Source organism: Gymnoscopelus braueri, assembly GCF_963280865.1.
Source record: "Gymnoscopelus braueri genome assembly, chromosome: 23".
In the NCBI taxonomy this organism is placed as follows: domain Eukaryota; kingdom Metazoa; phylum Chordata; class Actinopteri; order Myctophiformes; family Myctophidae; genus Gymnoscopelus; species Gymnoscopelus braueri.
Window position 1 is genome coordinate 19254920 of NC_137625.1, and position 12253 is coordinate 19267172.

A 12253-nucleotide genomic window follows, 5' to 3' on the forward strand; every position below is an offset into this window, starting at 1 on the left:
GCTTTAGTGTGCAGTTGTACAGCAGTAGTTCCCAAACCTTTTAAAAGAGAGATTGGACGTTTGCCCGGGACGCAAACTCGCGCCACGTTGTGAGCTTGTAGATCGGCTATTTTCACTACTTCCTAATTTTATTGTATTTTTTCATGGAATTCCTTTGATTTTATACATTTCTTTAAATCTTTTGAAATATTTGCTGGCGACCTATGGGTCCCAACCCACTGTTTGGGAAACAGTGCAGTATATACAGTCATGTTGTAACTTACTCCTATTGATCTAACAACAACAGCTCCTCCACTCTTTCCTCTGTGTCCATCAATCTTGAGGCTCAGAAAACCAGGTCTTCTGCTCTCCATACCTGCATGTAAAATAATACTGTACAGTATTAATGTGTTCCTACATACAACTTAATGTCCTACTATTGTCAATAGTGTAATAATATATTAAAACATTACTTTTCAGGAAACAGGAAAACAATAGCCTAACGTTTATTCCAATGGATCCAGTGTGGTTATTATTTTGTCACAAGCTCTTTTCATAAAACCCAGACAGACTTAACCACTTCCACTGTTACTTAGTAAATATATTAAAAATAGCCAAAATATAGCTGATCTACAAGTAATAGAATCATTACTGTATAATCATTATCCTCACTGGTCATAGTTCTGATGGGACTGGGTCTAGATCTGGAGACTGGGAGCTGGGGGCACACACAGGGTGTATGCTTGAGCAGGGGTTCTGGGTCCATGGACTACGAGACAGTAGCGCCATCTTCTCCTTACTGTGGGTGAAACAACATATGTTGACCAAAATGGATCAAATAAGCAAGCAGCAATAGAAGGTGGGCCTTCAACAAAGGTTACTTGTGTTTTAAAGACTTGGTAGAAACATTACTCCAACTTTCCTCAACAGTGTGAAGTTAAGACGTAAGAAATGAATAAAACAAATTGAAATGTAAAATGTATACACACAATCCTCCTGCCTGATGCAGAACCTGAAAAAAAAAGTCGCACGGTAAGCCCATATGACATCAGCACAGACCACAAGTAACGTTACAGGTGACAACAGATTGAATGTTACAAGGTATAAAGAAAAGTAAGTTAAGTACAACCTGTACAATCTACTGTATATACTGTAACTGTAAAGTATATAGGCATACCGTAATACCACCCAATATACCCTCCTCAACCATAAACCTCTATCAGAAATGTCCTCACCTTTTCATCAGGAGAAAAGGTGAGCTTTCACCTTTTCTCCTGATGAAAAGTCAGAGAGCTTGTCTCCCACGGTGTCTGTATTGTTTCCTTGTGGATCTCTGTCATCTGTTTCTCTGCAGTGTTTTCTCCTACTCATGGTCAGGGCTCTATATGCTAGTGTCTTTTCTGTTTTCACTCTACATTAAATATCTTCACTGAAAATAGCTGATCTACACGCACACAATGTGTCACAACGCAACACATTGTGAGCTTGTAGATCTTCTGTTTTCTACAAGAGTTTCCCACACAATACGATGCTGGGGTTCAAGTGGTTAAAATTTGGTCAGGCGGTGTAGCTGTGTAATGCTTAATTTATAGTCTGTTGTATAAGATCCTAATGTGAAGTATGAATCATTGAGGCAGGTACTGTATATGCCGTGCTATGAATTGCATAAATCATCAAACAAAAACAGCATTGCTTATACAATATCTACAGGACACTAATGAATTGTCTCATTCCAAACTGATCTACTTCTATTTTGAGACAGAAAGTGCACAAATGTTACTGTTTTAGTTTGAGATAATGATAGTTTGAGATAAGGCCTTAGGGATATTTTGTTAGAGATAATGTTGCAGATGACAGACAGGTCATTCCCTGGGTGTGTGTTTGTGTGTGTGGTTTACAGGATCTATCTTATTTCATATGCAAATTGTTCTTCCCGGGGTGCTCAGATAACAAAATATTCAATTTAGTTGAATAATTGGATTCACAAACAATCACATTACGAAAACAATATTCTTCTTACTTGGCTGTTTTGTTTGCATATGACAGCAGAGTAATGAGCTGTGGCCCCAGCTGCATCTGCCTCATTCCTGACCAAACCATCATTTGCATCATTCCTGACCAATCCTTCATCACTACTATTGTACTTGCCGACTGTATCTGACTAATGCACTGTCTGAAATTAAGATTTCACAAAAATAACAGTTGTTGGCCTGCTGGCAGCATGCACAAACAAATGCGACACTGATCCACCCAGTTTGCGAGATTGGCTGTGGACACCCGCACACACTAACAAGCCTATTGGCATTGCACACAAAAAAAATTCTTAATATTACCTGCAGAGGGCAGTAGTGCTGTAGCATTAACGCATTATCCCATGCAGTAAAGCGTGACAAGAGTGGGAGAAGCAGGGCTTAACTCAATTAGAAATTCTCCCTGTGATAAATCATTCCATCCCCAAACAGAGCTAATCAAATTAATAATACATTCATTAATCCATTTTTTCTCCCTGTTATGTTTGCTTTTCTTGTCTTTTTTTCTCTCCAAAAAGTTGGATCCGTATTAAGATTAAAACTATAAAGCCATTCTATTTTGGAGCTACTGTAAACTTCTCTGCACTTTTGTTCTTTTTTCCCCCCTTCTCTCTCTGCTCGGTTCTGTAATCCTATTTAATTACCCTGCAGGAACTCGATGTGGCTTATTTGGGGAGCAAAGTCCACGATTTCTAACTAAGCCTGAGTTATAGCACCGGGAGGGAAAATCTCTAATGAAACCCAAATCCTTCCAACAATATTTGTCTAGCCACAGCTTAGACTGCATTGTCAGATAGTCCTCAGTAGAATTCATTTTAAAAGGGTTTCCCCTGAAAGGGCCATTATTTCAGTGATGCAATTAAGTATTCCAGTTAGATTTATCCACCTTTATGTCATCTTGGTCCTTCTGTATTGTATGAGCATTCAAGGATTATAAGGATGTTGTCTGGCTGCTGTAATTGTTCTCCTTAGTCCTTACACACAATACACAGTAAACCTCTCAGAGCAGCTCTGACAAAAAGTGTAAAAATGGGGAGTTAAATGCACTCTGAGGGGGTTTGCTGTGTATGCTTGTTTGATTTAAATTATATTGATCAAGACTGAAGCTTGCTGTTGTCAAGAGCATAAGCTAAATGCCTAAAATATAAAAAGTATAAATGTAATTTGTGTGGGAAACACATGTAAACATAACGATATTAAGGCAATATTCCTTTTGATTGCTGTACAACAATCCAGGTTCCTTCAAACAGTCAGTGTTTCTGAACCTGTGGGACGTGTCCCAAAAAGTATATGATATATCCTCACAGGGTCACAGACTCGGAACACCCCAGCTAGGGGTCCATAACTTGAACTAATCTGCTGTGGTAGAGCAGGTCATGACTTAATGGAGAAGGTACAATCTCAGCTCCAAGCAAAACCACTTGCCCCAGATAACTTATTTCCCTCATTAACCCTACCCTGGGCCTATGTGCAAGGGAAATGTTGAGAGCCCTGAAAATGATATTTATAGACCAACCGAGAAATAATATATGCCCAAAATACCAAAATAGCCAATGGTAACAGGTGGCAAGACACATGAGAGTAGTTTTGTTTACTATTAGAGTGGGGGCAGGGTGGAGCACACATTCTTTATAGTGGTTGAAGTGTTCAGATGAGGAGCCGTGCAAAGTTCACTTGAAGATCTAAAAAGTGTTTTAAAAAAAGAGGAGCAGGCTATCAATCAAGTATTATGTAACATAACATTACACACAATCTGGTTTATCTCATATTCATTGGACGTACATAATACTTGAATGCACTGTACCAGCAGATTAAATATGTTTTCAAAGCCCTTTATGTTGTAGTAATGTTACTTTGTGAATTTTGAAATGATAAAGATTGCTTACTTTCAGGCAGGCAGCCCACACTAAAACTTCAACAATGCCAGTGCTTTGGATAGACAGCACATTTCCTGTCATGTTGGCTGTCCACGATATTTGATCTAAATGAACTGAGAGGGTTCAACTTGTCAAGGCCGCAGTCACTGAACATCTTTGAAACGAACAATTCGACATTTTTAAGAACGAAAAGAATGGAGTCTTTCAGAAGACAAATGGTGGAAAGCGGGCCATTAAAGACCCAATCATAATGCCATTTTTTTCCTCCCCCTTTCACATTGGGGCTCATTGTCAGTGGTATCGGCTGCTATGGGGAAAATTACTATTCATTGAAATATTCACTTGAGAACATTTGCAATGTATAATGAAACCAGAGACAAAAGACATGGTTGTGCAATGCAGTTCAGTTTGGATCTGTATTTGAACATGAGGGAAATTTACTTTGCAGACATGGTTTATGATACATGCCTCTTCTTTCCTCTCCTCTCTCCCGCCTTCTGCACTACATATGTTTCACACACACTTGCTGGCTGCTGTGTGTCCTTGGTCGATCTCACCCTGGCAGTGTGTGTGTGTGTGTGTGTGTGTGTGTGTGTGTGTGTGTGTGTGTGTGTGTGTGTGTGTGTGTGTGTGTGTGTGTGTGTGTGTGTGTGTGTGTGTGTGTGTGTGTGTGTGTGTGTGTGTGTGTGTGTGTGTGAGAGGATCCTCACAAACAGATCTCAGGAGAATGTGTGGAATGTTGAACCACTACAGTGTGATGTCACAAACACAATGAAGAAATGTTCTCTTGGAAATGTGCTATGGATGTTGTTTATCTTGGAATCAGATCGCTGTACAGTTTATACAGTGGAATATTCTAAAACGAGATATCCAGTGATAATCCCTTTCACCTGCTTTGTAGGGAAATGTTTTCTGTTTTTCTCCCCACAGATATACTCTGTTTTTTAAATAGTTTAGAGTAGACCTCAATGATTATATAAAAACATTCCCCAAATCTAATCTAGTATTTTGCTATGAAACAAATGGAACCAAATGGATCCTTGCGGGTCCATTTGGTTCCATTTGTGCACCATCAGTGTTAAATGAACACCGAGTACTTCTGCAGGAACACTGAACAATGAACAATAAGTAAAACTGAGTCAAGAAGCATGAAATGCAGTTGATTGTGTTTCTATCAGTCAGCACATTACTTTGGCCTGCAGACCTTTTCTCAAGGAAAATACAATGTCTCAGAAGCACACTGAAAGACTTCCACTGACGCCGAGGGAGCTGTTTGTCTACACGGTTCCTGGAACCCTGCGATTTCCTCTGAACTATTTTGCAAAGGAATCTGAGCCTCTGTTTGACTGCTTTCTTCCTGGATTCAGGACCAACATCTGAGGGTATCATGATCATTGTCTGTTGAACTATAAACATCTCTTCAACACATGTGGGCTTAAAAGAACAAAAAAAGCTGTAGACTTTGGAAGAGAGTGAAGGCCTGCAGGAAAGGCAGAATAAACGATGGAAAATGGACACCTGCTATTCAGTGAGAATTATTAAGCAAGTAAGCGGACTATCGATTGTGAATGCAGTACATAATGCATAAAACAAATCTGAAATGATTGACCATGCTAATGAGACTGCAGTACATAATACAGTCATGTTATGGAGAATTAATAGATAAATGGGGAAGAATTGAGAGAGGAAAAAACAGACAGAAGTAACTGCTGAGACAGAGAGAAGAGATAAAGACTGGAAGCACCAGCGTTACTAATTCATATTGATAACTGATTAACCTACAGTATATAACCAAGCTCAAATTTAAACAAGCTGTACAAAAGACCATCTGAAGGGAATCAGAGATAAACAATCGACCGTGGCTCAATACAAACTTAATCTTGTGTAGGCCGTCTCAAGGACAGTCACTTGCACATAGAGCCCTTTCACCGGAGGTCAAGAGAGCAACAGTGATGAATGATTATTCGGAGCTATTGTTCAAAGATTTTGTCAATAATCCAATATCTGACAATATAATTTGGAGCGTAATGTATAAATGTATCACGTGTGTGTGTGTGTGTGTGTGTGTGTGTGTGTGTGTGTGTGTGTGTGTGTGTGTGTGTGGGGGTGTGTGTGTGTGTGTGTGTGTGTGTGTGTGTGTGTGTGTGTGTGTGCGCGTGCGTGTACTATTACTGTACTGGCCCAAAGACAACTTTCCTGGTTTTATGGTTAAGAAACGATTGGGGGAGTTAGGCTCACAGTTAAGAAAAGATTCAGGTGGGGGTTAGGGTTAGGCATTTAGAGGTCAGGTGTAGGGTTTGGGTCCGAGTAACGCCTGATTTATAATTAGTTGTGCACCAAAAATGGTAGATTTACAAGCTCACAACGCGTCATAGCGCGATGTTGTGGTCTTGTAGGTCGACTATTTTTGGTGCAAAACACCAGCTCGCAATTACGTATGAAAAGAGGAAAAACTTCATTTAGAAAATTGCCATACTAAAATGTTGACGGCCTCACAAGTATAGTAATACCTGTGTGTGTGTGTGTGTGTGTGTGTGTGTGTGTGTGTGTGTGTGTGTGTGTGTGTGTGTGTGTGTGTGTGTGTGTGTGTGTGTGTGTGTGTGTGTGTGTGTGTGTGTGTGTGTGTGTGTGTGAGAGAGTGTGAGAGTATCTACTGTATATGTTTATGTATACATGTGTGTATGTTAATGTATGAGGCATAATGCATGTGTTTGTGAATATTTGCGGACTTTACTTGGCAGTGTTTGATCAACAGTAGGATCAGGGTTGACCTTTTGGGGTCATAGAGTGAAACTTAATATGACGTGTCACTGAGCCCAGATCAGCTTTCACACCACTGACTGATGCAGTGATATACTGTAAGAGGCAATTTAGAAGAGGATTATAGCTTAAAGATACAGTCCGTGATTCTGATGAGATAAGATGAGACACTATATAGAATCTAGTTTATTGATGCCGGAGAGGAAATAGGGTTGTTGTTGTAGCAGCAACAGAATACACTTTAGATAAAGATACAAGAGGAGATAGAGAAATACAATAAAAAGATAAAAATCCAATTCAGGTAAAATCGTAAAAGTAAAGATGCAGCATCTATTGAGCATACAATAGTTCGACCTTGTAGTTGAAAAGTTTTATTAAAAAGGTACACAGCCCGGACCTCTGGCCTAGTGGTCCGGGCGTTTAGGCTCTAATGTGGCCTGACAGCGCATTGCGGGTTTGAGTCCCGTTCCCGATGATCTTTGCTGCATGTCTCTCCCCATCTCTCTCTCCCTGTTTCCTGTCCGCACAGACAGACAGACAGACAGATATTTCACACATATATTGTAGGTTTATTGATTGTCGATTATTTTTTATAATAAATTAAATTGATTAGTTCGTTTAACTGTTGTAACTCTCTACACCTACAGTATGTTGACGGTTGGACTACAGATTGAGTCTTTAGGTAGTTGAAGACTTTTGAGTAAAGCATGAAGTTTGAAGAGCAATCACAAACATGTTGTAAATCCTGGCAACAGCTGTGAGACATCCGCATCAGCCACACGCTTTTCAGGAAGATTCAAATCAACTGGGGTTTTATTTACATACTATAGAGAGCTGAACCAAATGTTCAGACCATATGTCAAATTGTATTCGGTTCCAAGGCAAGATATCCATCAAAATTGATGACATACTCTCACAAAATGATTTCTGAGAGGAAAGTGAAACAGATGGCATGCAGTGGACTGCTGTCAAAAGTTGTAAGACCTCCGCTCACAGTCACAAACAAGAATTTCAGGCGGTCACACGTAGGTTGGGCTCAGTGGTGGACATTAACTATCTCCTTTCTCTGCAATCTGCCCATTAGGTTTTTGAGATAATTGTGTGCAAGTGTAACATTTGGACTAATGTTGGAGCCAGAGTAAAGGGCCATGGGTCACCAAAACCTTCTGGGAGCATGACAATGCACAGCAAATTCCTTTGTAATCCATGCAATAGTTTTTGAGATATCTTGTTTGGGAAACTGCCTGACCGACCAACATAGGCATTCGTAAGCCTGAGTTATACTTACTTGCACATCGTGTCTCGCAATGGAAATAATAGCAGATGTATATAGTAGGGGGTGCTAAGTGAAAAATCGTTACGCGGCGGATAAAAGCATGAAATTTGATACAGATGTCCCTTGGGTCATCCTAAAACATCCTAGAAGGGGTGCCCAAAAAAATCTTAAACAGGAAGTGAGTTATGGACAAAATCCAAAATGGCCACCTAAACTGTTGACCGTTGACTCAAAAGACATCAAAAGAATCTCCAAAAAGCATAAAATTTGGCACACATGTCCCTTGGGTCATCCTAAGACATCCTAGAAGGGGTGCCCAAAAAAATCTTAAACAGGAAGTGAGTTATTGACCAAATTGAAAATGGCCGCCTAGTTTTGTCGATTGACTCAAAAGACAACTAAAGAATCTCCAAAAAGCATAAAATTTGGCACACATGTCCCTTGGGTCATCCTGAGACATCCTAGAAGGGGTGCCCAAAAAAGTCTTCAACAGGAAGTGAGTTATTGACAAAATTGAAAATGGCCGCCTACAGTGTTGGCGATTGGCTCAAAAAGCCTATAGAATCTCCAAAAAGCATACAATTTGGCACATATGTCCCTTGGGTCATCCTAACACATCCTAGAAGGGGTGCTCAAAATAATCTGAAACAGGAAGTGAGTTATTGACTAAATTGAAAATGGCCGCCTACAGTGTGAAAGATGATGCAACCTAAAGAATCTCATAAAAGCATGAAATGTGGTACAAATGTCCCTTGGGTGATCTGAACGCAAAAGTGTATCATTTGGTACGTACATTGAGTGCTTCTTAATATATCCTAGAAGAGGTTATTTATTTGTTTGTTTGCTTGTTTATTAAACTTTTTAGGAAGGGACCATGTTGAAGAAATTCTAAATGGCTGTTTAAACAGTTGACCACGGCAGTCTGCATATTATGCAGACTCAATACGACAGGTTATGCAGTGCATAACCTGCCGTATTTTGTAGTCTACCTTCTGTTTTCATTTCTACATCATCTTATTTATTTTACTTTCTGCATTATTTTTTTTATTTTACTCTTTGAATCTTCTTTATTTATCTAACTCTCTGCATATTCTTATTTATTTTACTCTGCATCTTATCTTACTCTGCATATTCTTATTTTACTCTCTGCATCTTATTTATTTTGCACTCTACATCTTCTTGCTGGTTTTACACTCTATCTTCTCATGTATTTTCTTCTTGATCATTACTGTTTTTTTGTGATTAGTGTTTAGTAACTACATGTATTCATGTATTCATGTGTGCCATTTCGCAATTACCAGCACATTGGCATAATGCTCTGCAAGGTAACCCAGCATCCCGGCATCTAGATTTTTTTAGATAGATAGTTTTTATTGTCATTCAACATATACATGTAATGCATAAATGAACGAAATTTCGTTCCACTGGCAATATAATCTAAAAACTACTCCTAGTTAAAAGAATGCTAAAACTACAATACTAAAAACTAAAATACTAAAAGAGACACCACTAATAAAAAAAACTGTCAGTTTGCATAGCTTTCAGGCTTCTGGACCAAATGCCAGATTGGCAAACTGCTCGATTTGAATTGCAGCCCGTGGGGGAGGAGTGTTTTCCATTGAGAGACTATTAAAACTTTTTTTTGGCACCCCTTAAGATGCATTCAGATCACCCAAGGGACATTTGTACCAAATGTCATGCTTTTATGAGATTATTTTTTATGAGTGTCTTTTGCATCATCTGTCAACACTGTACACGGCCATTTTCAATTTAGTCAATAACTCACTTCCTGTTTCAGATCATTTCAGGCACCCCTTCTAGGATGTCTTAGGATGACCCAAGGGACATGTATGCCAAATTGTATGCTTTTATGAGATTCTTTAGTTGTCTGTTGAGTCAATCGACAACACTGTATTTTCAATTTTGTCAATAACTCACTTCCTGTTTAAGATTTTTTGGGGCACCCCTTCTGGGATGTCTTGGGATGACCCCAGGGACTTGTATGCTTTTATGAGATTCTTTAGTTGTCTTTTGAGTCAGTCGATAACACTGTAGGCGGTCATTTTAAAATGTGTCAATAACTCACTTCCTGTTTAAGATTTTTTTGGGCACCCCTTCTAGGATGTCTTAGGATGACCAAAGGGACATGTGTGCCATATTGTATGCTTTTATGAGATTCTTTAGTTGTCTTTTGAGTCAATCGACAACACTAGGCGGCCATTTTCAATTTAGTCAATAACTCACTTCCTGTTTCAGATTCCTTTGGGCACCCCTTCTAGGATGTCTTAGGATGACCTAAGGGACATATGTGCCAAATTTGATGCTTTTTGGAGATTATTTTGGTGTCTTTTGAGTCAACGGTCAACAGTTTAAGTGGCCATTTTGAATTTTGTCCATAACTCACTTCCTGTTTAAGATTTTTTTGGGCACCCCTTCTAGGATGTTTTAGGATGACCCAAGGGACATCTGTATCAAATTTCATGCTTTTATCCGCCGCGTAACGATTTGGCCATTTTTTGTGGTTAGCACCCCCCTACTAATAAGCTCACAACACATCTCAACGTAAAACATTGTGTGTTTATAGATCTGCTTTTGAACAGCTTAAGTATATAATAGGGCTTAAGTGGTTAATAAGTAACTTGTAACTAAAGCTGTCAAATAATTGCAGTGGAGTAAAAAGTACAATATTTGACTGAGATGTAGTGGAGCAGAAGTTTAAAGTACCAAAGAATGGAAATACTTTAGCAAAGTGAAAGCACCTCACAACTGCACTTAAGTACAGTACTTGAGTAAATGTACCTACTGTAGTTACTTTCCACCACTAGGATTCAAAGGGTCAGATGGAAGCTGTACGTATCACAGCATCCTCCTAGCAGTCTGCTTCTGTTAAGGTGGAGGAGCGAGGGAATGGAGGGGAATGAGGAAGCTGATATAGAGAAAGAAGCCATCAGTATATTTGTGCCTCATCAGCAGCATGTCCAGCTGTCATGATTAATGTTGTCAGACATGAGAGTTGAGGGGAATTTAAATTGACCACAGCATACGCTCGCATGCATGCACCTACCAACACGCGCACACACACGCACACACACACACACACACACACACACACACACACACACACACACACACACACACACACACACACACACACACACACACGCATAACTGTCCAAATTACCTACTTGCCTAACAGCATCAATAGCTGAGAGACCTTCTCGGTCAATACATTCTGTCAAAATTAATTTGAACTTCAGTTCAGATAAAACATAGAATTTGTCAGACTCACCAGTGTGTACAGTATATGACATATAAAACTATACGAAGCTGTCTGTCTAATCCACTTGTGTGTATGACCTGAAGTTGGTCCTATACTGTTGTTTGGCAGCAAGGGATTCATAGTACATACTGACTGAGCTTGTTTGCTGTTGCTATGGAAGACTAATGTAGCTACTGTGCAAGAGACCACAACAATTGAGGATTAAATGGCAACAAGTCAGAGATTGGAAGATATAAATCAGCGGTTCTCAAACTTTTTAATTTCAAGAACCCCCATAACTCTCAGAGTTACAGACCCGAGGGTCCCGGGACCCCACTTTGAGAACCGCTGATATAAATAATGTGAGGATCATGTGCTTTACAATATGCTCAATTATGTAGCTAACATTCACTATAATCAATTAATGTTTGAAATTTCCACCAACTAATATATTACTGTATGTGGCTACATCATATTTTTGCTAAAAGCCGATAGAGTATGTTAGATATAAGACCACATGTGCTAATTAATTTAAAACCATTGCTTGGGAAATAAAGGCTTACTGCAGCACATTTACATGGTAAATACACAAATGTAAACAAAGCCAGTAGGGGGGCAACAGTTGTGTCAGTCAGGACTTTTACAACATGGATATGGTATAACAAAAGGAGAATAAAACAAAAGGAACAGCTGCAATAATACAAAAACATTATTGGATGTGTTTAATTAGAGAATGCCCTTTATTGAAACTTAATTATGCCTATCTAGTAAATAGCAAAACAATGTAAAACAAAGTGATTTCCAGGCAACCATTTTTAATCAAAACTCATATGATAAGCAATCAAATTAATTCAGACATTAATTCAAAGCCGTTACCTAAATTAGTAGAGAGTAGAGTTAAATTACCACTGAGGATTTTACTGTGCTGGACATTGGTTTCAAATACCAGTGAAGACTCAGATTCTTTACTATAGTAAAGTAAAATACCTCAATTAAAAATTGTCTATTGTTAAAAGTAAAAGTCCTGTACAATGTAAGACAAGGTATTGTCATTAAAATATACTTAAAGCAC